Genomic DNA, 13,235 nt, shown 5'->3' with positions numbered 1-13,235 from the left:
TCTTATATGTGGATTTTTGTTCAATACATACATACTACAGTACCACACCCAAAGCTGGTTAAACCTACAGATAAAAAGAGCCAACTGTAAAGCTGCCCATCAGTTTTTTATTGCAATGGGGTTGGTGTCCCAACTCTCACATTGTTCAGGGTCAACTATGTCAGTTTATTTAAACCTGGTAACTTGTTGAGGAAGACACTATCCCAACTTCATAGAGAAATAGCTGAACTTGCAGATACTAAGTAGAAGAATCATGAGAATACGGTAATAACAGGGCAGGAGATACAGGATTTACAAAACACAACTTGTATTATAACTTCCAAATAAGTATTTTAAAGAACCTAATTGTTTTAATGCCATTTCCTGATGTAAGTATTGCCATTCTTACAGAAAGTGATGAATAAGAGCTTCAGCATATGCTGCACAGTGAGGCCAAAAAGAAAAAAAGCAGGATAGATAACTAAACTTGAATTTCAGATAAATAATACATCATATTAAAAAAAGAGAGAGACGTTTAGGCCCCTAAGCCCACTATCCCTGCACTTTGTCTTTTAACTGATTCCTTTTTCATCCAGGAAATGACCAACTCTTTAAAAAACTTACTGAGAACTGCCTGGGTATCCACCAGAAGGGCACTGGTTAAGCAAATCAAAAAAAGGAAAATTATGTAACACTAAAAAAAGAGTTACTTAGAAAGACTGGAAATATCTATTAGGGGATAAAAGCAAGCTACATGTGTGTATATGTCCTTATATGCAGACTATCTAGAAGAATACAAACAGTAACCATACATGAAAAGTTAGATGAAAGAAGCTAAGATGGGAATTAACTTTTTTTCCCACTGATAAAAAAGTAATTTTCAAAAACAAAATTTAAGGTCAATAAAAGTTTTTGCATATTCCAAGATTCTCTATACAAAAACCCCAATCTACAAAGGTCTGAACCTCATTCCCTGTGCAGAAAAGAGTAAATTTAACAGAGAAGGCCTGAGACTGCTTCTCCTTAGGAAGACTTGCCAGGTTGGCTCTTGGCCGTTGTCAGTACTTGGATTTTGAGAGAATTCCCACTCCCAGAATGAGGCTCATTGTGCCTAAACTGTACCCAAAAATGTGGCTTATGCTGAACAGCTGTTTTCCCTCTGGGAACCTAGAATTTTCCTATGTGGTAGGCAGAAGGTGCCTTCATGACCAACCGAGGCACTGAGTCTCTATGAGCTTCCCTGCCAGGCGACATTTCATACACATGTGTTGTCACAAGTGCTGGAGGAATGAAGTGAGTCCTGTGTGACTCCCACTGGGAGAGGCTCAGGCACGGGAGAACAAGCCCGAGTTTTCTCTGGCTGTTGTTTAGTCACTAAGTTGAGTCCAACTCTTTTCCAACCCCAAGGACTGTACCCCAGCAGGCTCCTCTGTCCACGGGATTTCCCAGGCAAGAATACTGGAATGGGTTGCCATTTCCTTCTCCAGGGGATATTCGTGATCCAGGGATCAAATCTGCATATCCTGCATTGGCAGGTAGACTCTTCAGCATGTTTGCTTTCCTGATTTTGCTTTGTATCCTTTTGCTGTAATAAATCACAGCCCTGAGTAGAGTCATATGCCAAGTCCTGTGAGTCCTTCTACTGAATTACCGGACACCCACCTCCCAACACATTCATTCTGTTACTAGCCGAGAAGTGCCTTCTGAAGGTAAGTGGACTCAATTTGTGGGTCTCTTCTCTAGAATGTGCAGAATCCATTTCAGAATTTTACATTTTATCATAAAGACAATTCTGGAAGCTATTTGGATTGGCTTAGATATGTTTTAGGCAAGAAGGAAGTGAGAGTCTGGTTAAATGCTCACCAAATCTGTTTTCTCTTCCTGGCTCAATACCTAGACTTATTTTTCAGGCTCCTGCACAGGTGTGGCAAACAGACTAAGCTCTACCCAATGAAATGTAGGCCAAAAATGGTATCAGCCACTTCCAGAGCCAGTCCATAAAACCTCATACGCATGCTCCTCTAGTTAGTTCTTTTATCAACTGCCAGGTCAATGAATAGAACTCCCAGCACCTAGAGGAAGGTGGCATCACAAGATGGAAGGAGCCTGGGTTCTTCAATTACTACTACACAGAAGGCAACCTAAATGAACACTCTCAATTAAAGTTACAAATGTCTACCCTGCTAAGCCACTAATATCTTGGGGTTGTTAGTTACAATGTTAGCTTGCTCTGCCTACTAACAGACATGAATGGGTGAAATTAAAAGTTATTTTTGACAATGTGAAAAACTGAGAAGTCAGAAATTAAGGCTATCAGTGAGAAAAAGAAGTGAATGCATTCAAGAGGGAACTACAAGGACTCTAACTGGAGGAAAAGGAAAGAAGTGAAGAAAGAAGAGGAATCAAATATTCACCTTTCTAGACTAAGCACCTGAGTTCCACTTACTCCTGACATGAAACAACTGAGGAAGAAAGTGTGAAGGGCAAGAAAGATAATGAGGAATGTCTGGAGTGAGGCATACACATGAAATCCACTGGACAGCTGGAGTTACAGCCAGGAGCACATCAAGTGTGGGATGCAAATAACAGATCTCAGAATCATCAACATATAGATGATAGCATGGGAGAATTACAGAAATGAGCATAAAACAGGCCTACCGAGAGTCCTAAGGAAGCTCAGCACTTATGGAAAGGTTAAAAAAAGAACTACATATGATCCAGCAATTTCACTCCCAGGTATGTATCAAATGAAAACTAGAACTCTAATTTGAAAAGAAACATATACCCCAACGCACACTGCAGCATTATTTTTTTTTTTGCAGCATTATTTATAATAGCCACGATATTGAAAGAACGTAAGTGTCCATCAACAGAGGAACAGATAAAGAAGACGTAAGCATTTACATATATATGGACACACACACATATATAATGGACATATATAAATACATATAAAATGGACTATTACTCAGCCATTTAAAAAAATGAAATACTGCCATTTGCAACAATGTGGACGGACCTAGAGGGTATTATGCTTAGTGAAATCAAAGACAAATGCTGTATGTTACCACTTGTGCAATCTGGGGGAAAAAAAAATGAATATAAGAAAACAGAAACAGATTCACAGATAGAACAAACTAGCGGTTAAATGGGGAGAGGGATGGCAGGAGGGGCAAGATAGGGGCAGGGGATTAAGAGGTACAAGCTATTATGCAGATATACTGTACAGTACAGGAAATATTGCCAATGTTATAACTTTACATAGAATATAACCTATAAAAATACTGAATCACTGTTGTACACCTGAAACTAATTAACACTATAACTCAACTATACTTCATTAAGGAAAAAAAAGAGGGGAACTCAAAAAGGGAAGAGTGGACAGAGAGGTGGAAGAAACTTGAGTTATTAATATCAGAAACCAAGGAAAGTTCTCTACTTAATGGTAGTAACTAAAACCTAGCAACAGATAACATCCCTAAGAGAGCTCCCAGGAAGAATCTGTCCACTATGGCAGGCAGCCTCTAAAATAACCCCAATATTTTCTGCCTAATATTTACATCTTTAAGTGATCCGCTCCCTTAAGTGTCAGCTGGACCTTAAGTGTGGCTTCAAAATAAGAGACTAGAAAGTCACTTCCAAGATGAAGTTACATGAAGACTGACTTCAGCTTTGTTTACCTCTCTAAACCTGTGCTCTGAGAGAAAGCAGCAAGCTGTCCTGGTATGAGTAACCCTGTGGAGAGGGCAATATGGCAAGGAACTGATATCTCCTAAACAACAGCCAGCAAGGATCTGAGATCTGACAACGGCTACATGAGTAAGCTTGTACCCTTCAGACCCTTCTTACTATCTTTCAGACATGAGATGATTATGGCCTATGGATACCTGCACTGCAACTTTGTGAGAACACTTTGTCAGAAGCATCTAGCCAGGCTGTGCCTCTGAATAAAAAGCCAAAATGATTTTTAAAAAATAGATAAACTTGGGAGTTGAGCTATTTCTAAACTCATCATGCAGCAACTGGTAACTAACACATCAATAATAGTCTATGACAACCACAGGGAAGAGATTTTATGACATATATTTGGCAGTATAAAAAATAAATTATTGTAAATTATCAGAATTACTAGGAGATCACTAATGACCTCCAAGAGAGGGACGTTAGTGGTCACCAGAAGACAGGCCAAGACTCCTCCATAAAGAGGATAAAACCATAAGGTAATAGACCAGGGCCAGGCTCAAGCCCCAGCCCCTCCAAAACCTTCCAAACACATCAGTTGGTCTACAGATTTAAGTGCTGACCCATCTCCCCTTCCCTTCAGTACGCATGCTGCATACTGTTAAAATTTAATCACACTGTTCACTATTGTTTCATGTGTATTATCCTTTTCATCAGTTCCTCAGGACATACCTCAGGTTTGCTTCCTATCTCTTCTTTGCCTCCACTCCCAACCAAACAACTAGCTTTGAGGGCATCAAAACTTTTTCCATAACCCTGCTAAGTCCAAAACCAGTATTCCGTTTCTAGGTTTCTAAAATACAATTTGACTAGACTTATCAGGAAACAAAATGTATTAAAAATCTGCATTTCTTCCACCTTCATCACCCATCAAAGGTGGAGATAATTTTCCATAATCTCATTCCAGGTTTGTTTGTCTTCAATTGTGATAACTCACTATTTTATGTTATCACTTACAAAGTTTATTTGGCAGTATTTCTTTTGACATAATACATCTCAATTCCAAAGGTGTTAAAATGTTAAAAATCTTTTAGAATCAGTAAAATATGGTATTCCTTTTCCATATGCAGTGTTTCACATATGCCAGTGTGAAATTAAAATAATTTTAAGTATACTTGTGACTTATCCCAACAATATATGAATAGAAAGTAAGCAAAATAACCCTGACAACAAATCTGAACCCCAAAAGAGTATTCACTGGAATAAACTAGGAGGCAATATTGCCTCCAAAAGCATTTTGAAATGTGAGTGAGTCACTGGAATTCAGTGTGAAGTAGAGATGCAACAGACATCCTGCAAAGAAGGAGAACAGCACCAATAAACTATTCTGCCCAAACATCAATAGTGCCCTTGTTCAAAAACAGCTTTTGCATCACCTTTCTGCAGGGTGGGCCCTAGAATGTGAACACCTCAAGTTTGGCTTTCCACAAAGTTAACATACAGTCAAGCACAACTCATATCCACCAAGTGGTATAAAATAGTATATAGCGGATGTGAAGTGGCTACCAAAACTTATCCAAGAAACAGTTTGTGTCAGGTATTTGAGCTACATCAGGGGACAGTCATACATCACGGCATTCCCACTGTGGGAGAGAACCAAAAATCATAAAAAATTATCAAATATATTTTAAAAGACACGACATACTATGGAAAAATAGCAAAGTAAAGTAAACCAAGTTGGAAGGGGATGCAGGGTGTCACAAATTTTAAAGTAGGGTGGTCAGTTAGTCTTATGGAGAAAGCAATTATTTAAGCAGATTTTAAAGAGTTGAAGGGTTTAGTTAGCCATAAACACATCTGAGAGAAGAATGTTCCAGGCAGAGAGACTGTCAGTTAATGCAAAGGCTTCCTCAGAGAGGAAGTATGTGTGAAAAGAAAGGCATGGAGGTCAAGTGTAGCTGAAGTAAACTTAGTGAGGGAGAGAATAAGTTGGCTGGGGGAAGGTGGAATATATAAGAAGGTGCAGGGCAGGGCTAATGATGAAAGGACTTTCTTTGGCTTTTACTAAAGACAAATGGAGAATCAATGAACAATTTGAACAGAAAACACGACCTTAGTTTTAAAAATATAAGAATCACTCTTAAAAAAAAAAGTAAGAATCGCTCTAGATGATGAGAATAAACCACAGGGGAGCCAAGGGTAGAAAGCAAAGTAGATAACAGCACATTAAGAGAATTAGTGACTGAAACCCAAACAGAGAAGAACTCTAAAAAGCTATACACATTGAAAAAAAAAAAAAAAGCTATACACGTATCCCAAAACTAGGTTAGTATATTAAAGCAATTTATCATGCCAGCATTTTGTGGTTGCCAAAGTCCTTGAGGGCTTACTGATTAGAGAAGACAAAAATCAAAATGAAATACTTACAAGGAATTTTTACATTTTACCTTTGGACAGACAACCTCAACTTTTGTAACCTCTAGCATAACTGTTTGAAAAGGGAAGAGAATTATTCCTAAAATACTCATGCCATAATAGTGACTATTTATACATGGTATACATATCTCTTCATTACCTATAGAACAAAGAGCACCAGCATGAATAATTCATATTGTGGACACCCCCAAATTATGTATTTCCAGGCTTAGAAAGGTTTAGTGTAAAACTTTTTCTTAGAACTCACCTGGCAAGGAATAAGGAAATATTCAAGGGCATAAGAGTGGACAGGTAATAAATCGGTTTGAAATGAAAGTTCTGCCAAGGATAAAAACAAATGAATCAAGAGTTGACTTACTTCATGACTATGTCACTTCAAATATGCCAATTTTACTTAAGGCAATGGAACCTTAATACTAACTTAAAAAACATTTAATAGCCTTGTGTGGATAGCTTCGCAATTTTATTTAATTTATGGCCAGGCAGCACATGGGATCTTAGTTTTCCAACCAGAGACTGAACCAGCACCCCCTGAAATAGAAGCATAAAGTCTCAACCACCAGACCACCAGGAAAGTCTCTTCACACTTAAAATAATTCAATCCATACATCAGCATACTTTAAACAATTGTGTTAGCAAAAAAAAAAAAAAAAATTGTGTTAGCAAATAACTATTTATAAAAACTGAAAAAGTGAAAAGAGCTAAAAAAGCATGCTTACTCCAAAATCAGAAAAGAATCAGTTCTTGATCTGAAATCAACCAAATCAGAAGCATCTTCCCAGTAACATGTGCAAAATTACAAAGCTATGCCGTATATATTTAAGACTGCTAAAAAATAAGAGTACTCTTCTTGGAGCTATACCTTAAAACTCTAACTACACCAAGAGAAAACTTACTCAAATATCTGTCACAATTCAACTTACAGTGAAGAACATTTTAAAACTTAAGTAAAAAAAAAGAAATTTAAGCAGCTCATCCTTTGAAGCCCTCAAAAGAAATGCAAGTTTATTATACTGAAGTTCAGTAATGCCCGCTTTCAATAACTGTAAGAGAGTTTTATATTTTGTACTTGAGTTTTATATTTGTACTTGAGTTTTCTATTTTTCACACCGAAGAGATGAAAAACTCAAACCTTGTAGCTCCAAAAATAAGTGGTTGATCATAGATTATCCTAACCTTTTTGATGAACAATCAAAACGTTTTCCTTGTACTTCAGTAGTATGGCAAGACAGAACCAACAGTAGGGTAGAATAGGAAAACCTGGTCTAACACTAATTTAAGGAAGTCACTTCAATTTCCTGGGCCTCAATTTTCTAAACAAACCATTAATTCTGTATGACTAGATTTCAAAGTTTAACTTTCTAAAAGATGTCAACAGAATTATAAGTATAGCTGGAAGAGCAACAGCCTGTGCGCTCGAAGAACAAAAACCAGGGTGTATGGTTTTCCAAGAACGCCATGTTCTATAAATCTACCCAAGTGTAACAAGCGGAAGCGTTATTCAATTACAACTCAGGACAACTGTATGTGTTTGGAGGATGAGAGACTCCTTACCTACTACAAAGTAGGACAGAAAACTTACAAGTCAATATATGGTACAGGTAAGTGAAACTAGCCAAGAGGAAGGAAGAAATTATTTTTGCTTAGGGAAATCAAGGAAAAGATTATAGACAGTACATGTGAAAATGAATTGGAATGGTAATGTTTTGGTAGATACAGATGATGACGCTCCAGATAATAAGGGCAAAAATGCATTTGGGAACCACTGTGTAACAATCTTTTAACTACAGCATAAGTTAGTAACATGCTGCTATGAGTACAGAGGGATCAATACTTACACAGTGATAGGTCAAGGTACTGAAAAACTTGAGTACACAATGCCTAGATTCAAACCAATGACTTGGTAGACAGTTGGTCATTAATATAAAGAACTAACTGCATTCCTGGAATCATTTACATTTACAACATTTTCATGTATTATTTATGTAATAAAGAAATCCAATGAACAAAAGATACTGGAGATCAGTTAGAAAGCTAATGCGAAAAAGGGTCTAAAACAAAGAAGGAGCTATTCTGAGTCCACAAAAAAATTAACAGTAACGCTGCATTTCAAAACTAAGAGCTCTAAATCCAAGGTGACAAACTTTCAAACTAATTATCTAAAAGGGGAAGTGTTGAGCTCTTAATATGAAGCTTAAGAGCAATAAAATGCTCTCTTTCAAAATAATGCTTTCACTTTACATTTCATATAATTAGTCCAACACCACTAAACAAAAACAAAAAACCCACAACAACAAAACCTACACCTCCACTGCAGACACTTTTAACATCTCATTCAACATTCTAATTTAGCCTAGAGGCAGAAATGCATTTTTTTTTCCATAAATGCATTTCTCAAACCTATACTCCATACTCCCCAAGGCTGCATTTCCTTCAAATCTCAACACAGGATTTCAAATTAAGTCTACACCTCTACTGACTTCTCAAATGAGTTTTTCAACGAATAATTTGTTTTATTTGCTTTGCTACATTCTTGCAAATACATGAATGAAAAGTACCTTAAGATTAACTATTGTGTACATAAAAGATGCAAAGGTTTTGAGCCCATTTTAGCTTTGAAATATGCTTCTTAAAAATTGTGAGCAAATAGGAAAGGAACTGCAGGATCTTTCTTTATATAAGGTCTTAAAATAAAACTCAGTAGGATGCCATTTTGAAACTTCCCAGCAGGAAGTTCAGTTTGGACAGAGGGCCAGTTAAGAAATGCTTTGACCAATATTTTGTAAATGACTTGAAAGTCAGTTTTGTTCTCTTACCAAAAAAAAAGAGAAAAAAAGAAACAACCAACTTTATGACTGGTACTAATTTTGTTAATTCAAGAATCATAAACATCTTACCAAAAATAAGTGTCTTGAAATATCTGGGCATCCAATTTAAATTACTGTAGACAAATTCTCTTCCATAGTATTGGGTAATAAAGATTTGTTACACGGTAGAATGAAATAAAGATTCAAGTTCATAAATTCATAAACTTAAGTTGGTTAAAAAGAAACTTCTCATAACTAGATCAGGATCTAACCAAAAACATACTTGGAAAAAGCAATATTCAAGGATAATTTGATATTAGTCTTTAAGCATGTTGTCAAGAAATAAGCATTTCCTCTTCTGTCCTCCGAGTTGTTTTTTTTTTTTTTTTAATGACTTAACCCAAAGTTCGGAGGACATTACAATATTTAGCCTGACAAGATCAATATTAAAGAGACCAGTACTTAAAACCCCAGCAGAAATCTCTAAGAGACTATATTTCTCTCTGGCTAAGCCAGAGATCCATTTGAGTTAGGAACCGAAAGCATTTCAGTTCTGTTCCACAATAATGCCAGAAAAGGGTGCCTTAAAACTGCCAAGACTACAATCTTAGGCAAGAAAGGGTAAGACGTTGTTATTGACGGTCAAATCTCTGCCTTGTTTACATGGAAGGAATTGGGACCCTTCACTTGTTGAAAAGTGACCAACTCTCCAAGTTTTGTTATCGTATGACCATTTCAAAGCACAACTAGATGCCTACATCTAGTTATCTAGTTACGTTATCATCAGTTCATTTTCTCCTTAGACAAGGTAACAATTTGGAATGTCCTAAAACAGGATAATTTAAACTGTTACCATCTATCTTATTAAGAGCTAAAACACTACACTGCCAATCTCTGGAAGAATAGATATGAGAACCTGAGGATATTAAACCCAAATACTTCTACACAAACAAGTTTGTTCTTAATCTGTTTGACCTACTTCCTGATTTTGTATGTGTCCAATCATTTTTCCATCCGTGTATCCCTACTCCTATCAAACGGACTGTCACGAGGCAAACACTCAGAATTTTCTCCGCAAAAAGTAATCAACTATACTCACTCAGTTATTAACTGTTAAACTCCCCAAGGCAATCGAATTACAGAGAAATAAGAAGGGAAACTAAGAGTTAATACTTTCAGAAAAAAAATACTTTTAAAAGTCCTAAAATATGTGATGTTTGAGTGACTTCAAAGGGAAAAGCTTTCTGCTCAAAGTTTATTTTAAACACATCTCCAAACCCACAGACATCAAGCATTAAAGTTTAATCCCAGGAAGGGTACTCATCTGTGGAACCCAGTTGGGTGAAATCTGCAGAGGCGGTGGGACTGAAAAAGAACATTTGTGCTTTTGGCCTTATGTAACCCCCTCGAGGCCCGGAGTATCTCTCACTGAGGCCTCCCAAATGCTCGGCTAACTAGGAGGGCACTTCTCCGGGGCGAGCAGTACCGCTACTACAGAACAGACACTGGGCCAGGTGGGTGAGGGCCGACTTTGGAGGCTTGAGTGAGCGCCCGGGCGCGCGAGTGGAACAAAACCTGTGGCGAGAAGTAATGAGGAAGTGCTCGCTCCCGCCCGCCCCTCCCACCGGCGGACACCCGAAACACCCGCGGTTTGACAACGTGCTGGAGGCGGGGGAGGGGGACTGGCAGCTCCAGGTCCACCGAGAGGAACCCGGAGTCGGCAACTACTCCGAACACGGTCACCTCGCGCCCCCCCCCCCCACCCCAGAGCTAGGCCTCCGAGGCCGATGTCCGAAACACCCATCCGGCAGTTGAGGAGCTCGTGGAGTCTGCGAAGGGTGCAGTCCGCGCGAAGCGAGGGCCCAGCCACCCCAAGTGCCGCCAGCGCCGCCCTCAGAGCCGCCAGGCCCGGGCAAGGTGGGGGCCAATCCCGGGTCTCATTCCGCGCTCTGCGCTCGGTTTCGCAGAGCTTTCACCAAGCCCTCTTCTCTTCAGAGGCCGAAGACTCCGCGGGCCGAGGAAAGAGAGTCCGCCCTCTCTCGCCTCGCCACTTCCCCGTCCCGACTGCCCCTCACACCTCGGAGCCCCGGGAAACGCTCCCAATGGCCCCGGGACCACCCCCGTTCCTGCCCGCACCGGCACCCGCGTTCCGTAGCTGACACCGCCTGCCGGCCTCGGCACCCGACCCCAGTCCACCACACCTCAAGCGGCTCCGGCGGCGCTGGACACAGGAAACTCCTGGGTCCCCGACTCCGGCTCTCCTAGACCCCCTCTTCGGTTAACTCCGCTTGTTTCTCTACAAAATGGCGCCGGAGGTCGCGCGCTCACGTCGCGGCCTTTCCCCTCCCCGTTCCCATTTCATCATTTGCTGCCCGCCCGAGGAGGGCTGGACCCAGCACCAGCCAATGATCGCACCCCGCCTGTGGCTCCCGCCCAATCACCGACAGGTGCCCGCGGATTTAAACCAATCACACACTATCACTTGCAGAAGTCAAGGAAGAAACCAGGCTCCTGCTAGCAACTACCAATCCAGACTCCTACTTCGCGGGCTTTGGCCAATTGCCGTTCACCAGTCCCTAGGGACCGGAGTCGGAGCCCTCGCGCCTGCGCTCGAAGCGAGGGCCAATGGGGAGAAGCAGATAACTTCGATTTGGGGCTTCACGGACTTCCCACCTGCCCTCGAGGGCCTCGACCAATGGGGGTCTGGCAATGCCTCAGAAACAATAAAGGAGGGGGCACTTAAGCCCTCTTCACCTTGCGCGGGAACTACGCTGAGTTAGAGTGAAAACACCCTTCCAGTACTCTCCTTCCTCTTTCGAAGTGTCAAGTGTCCAGTAGACCACGGGGATTCCCAATCTTAAACATTCCCCTCCTCCCCCGCGTCTCTTTGGCGGGGAACGCCGGTTACGAGAAAGCTACAAGCAAGCCAGGGTCTAACTAGAGCTCTGGCGCTTTGCATCCTGGGATGTGTAGTCCTCCCCCTCTGCCCATTCCTGTCGCAAAAGTAGTGCGAGCTCCTCCCTCATTTACGGCCCCCGAGGAAGAGCAATGCATTCTGGAGAACGTAGTCCCGTTTGGTCCTCTCATGCTCCCATCCGGAGAACTTTCCCGTCTAGTTCTGCGTCTTGAAGGAGGCACTCCTTACAGAAAAATAGGAAACTCAGATTCTCTGTGGCTTAGTCCGTGTTAGCGGTAGCAGAAGGAATACTTATGCCGTTTGCTCTCAGGAGAAAAAAATGTAGAAACATCTTTTTTTAAGATTTTGTGGTTAAAAAAAGTATTAAAAAAAAAAAGTATTTTGTGGTCACCTGTATCCAACTCAGGGTGGGAGAAGTGAGAAGACAGTGTTGACTGGTGGCTCTTTTACTTTTTGAAACACGTATCGTTGTCATCCGCGTCTTGGGGCTACGCGGAGTTGTCTCCTAGCCATCTCTCCTACTATCTTTTGTGCCTAAAAATAGTTTTTAAAAAAAGTTGTGGTAAGGCCCGTGGCCTTCTAAAATGTCCCACACTCTGTGGAGTATGTTTCTAAGTCCATATCTTACCTTAAAAAAAAAGTTGTGGTAAAAACACTTAACAAAATTTACATTTTTATGTGTATCGCATGTTGTTGTTCAGGGTTGCATAGTAGTGTTAAAAAATCATGCATATTGTGCAGTGGATCTCTAGAAGTTTTTCATCTTGCAAAACTGAAGCTGTGTACCAGTCGAACAACTCCTCATCTCCTCCCTCCAGTCCTTGACAGCCACCCTTCTGTTTTCTAAGAGTTTGACTACTTTAGATACCTCTTACAGGTGGACTCATGCAGAATTTGTCTTTTTGTGACTGACTGATTTCTCTAACCTCCTAAAAATGCTTTTTGACACCTGCCTTGGTTGGATGCCAACTCTTCCAGCAAACTTTTACGGAGTATGTGGTGGTTTCAAATACCTGTAGGATACCAAAGGACCCCATGTACAATAAGCACAAGGGTTGCTTCGGTCTTGTTCATAGCTGTATCCCAGCACCTAGCACAGTGCCTGGCACTTGATAGACACGTGAGCAAATAAATGTTGAAAAATCATGCAATGGAGAATTGGACTTAAAACATTATAATGTTAGTGATAGAAGACCCCTGAAACAGACCAAGGATGAGAATATAAGTCCTTCCTATGCCTTGTTGCTGTATAAAGTTGCTGAAACCTCAATGGATAGCAGAAATTTTAGCCAGATTTATCAAAACTGAAAATGCATAGATCCATTGATCCAACATCTAAGAATTTATTCCACAGGTGAATACTGAAAATTTGTACAGAGAGGGATATTTAAAGATATTCATTGATGGGGTTAATG

General features: G+C 40.3%; 1 protein-coding gene across 6 annotated transcripts in view; it reads right to left on the bottom strand.

The window, feature by feature from the left end:
* The window catches only part of CNOT1 (CCR4-NOT transcription complex subunit 1), an 82,734-nt gene extending 71,489 nt beyond the window's left edge, over positions 1 to 11,245 (bottom strand). For all 6 annotated transcript variants that reach the window (XM_043437835.1, XM_043437838.1, XM_043437837.1 and 3 more), the window contains exon 1: positions 11,105 to 11,245. The gene's annotated coding sequence lies outside the window, so the exon portion shown is untranslated. The remainder of the gene's footprint in view (positions 1 to 11,104) is intronic.
* Between the last annotated feature and the right edge of the window lie 1,990 nt (positions 11,246 to 13,235).

Source organism: Cervus canadensis, chromosome 18 (genome assembly GCF_019320065.1).
Source record: "Cervus canadensis isolate Bull #8, Minnesota chromosome 18, ASM1932006v1, whole genome shotgun sequence".
Lineage (NCBI taxonomy): Eukaryota > Metazoa > Chordata > Mammalia > Artiodactyla > Cervidae > Cervus > Cervus canadensis.
This window is presented reverse-complemented; position numbering and strand designations above follow the sequence as displayed.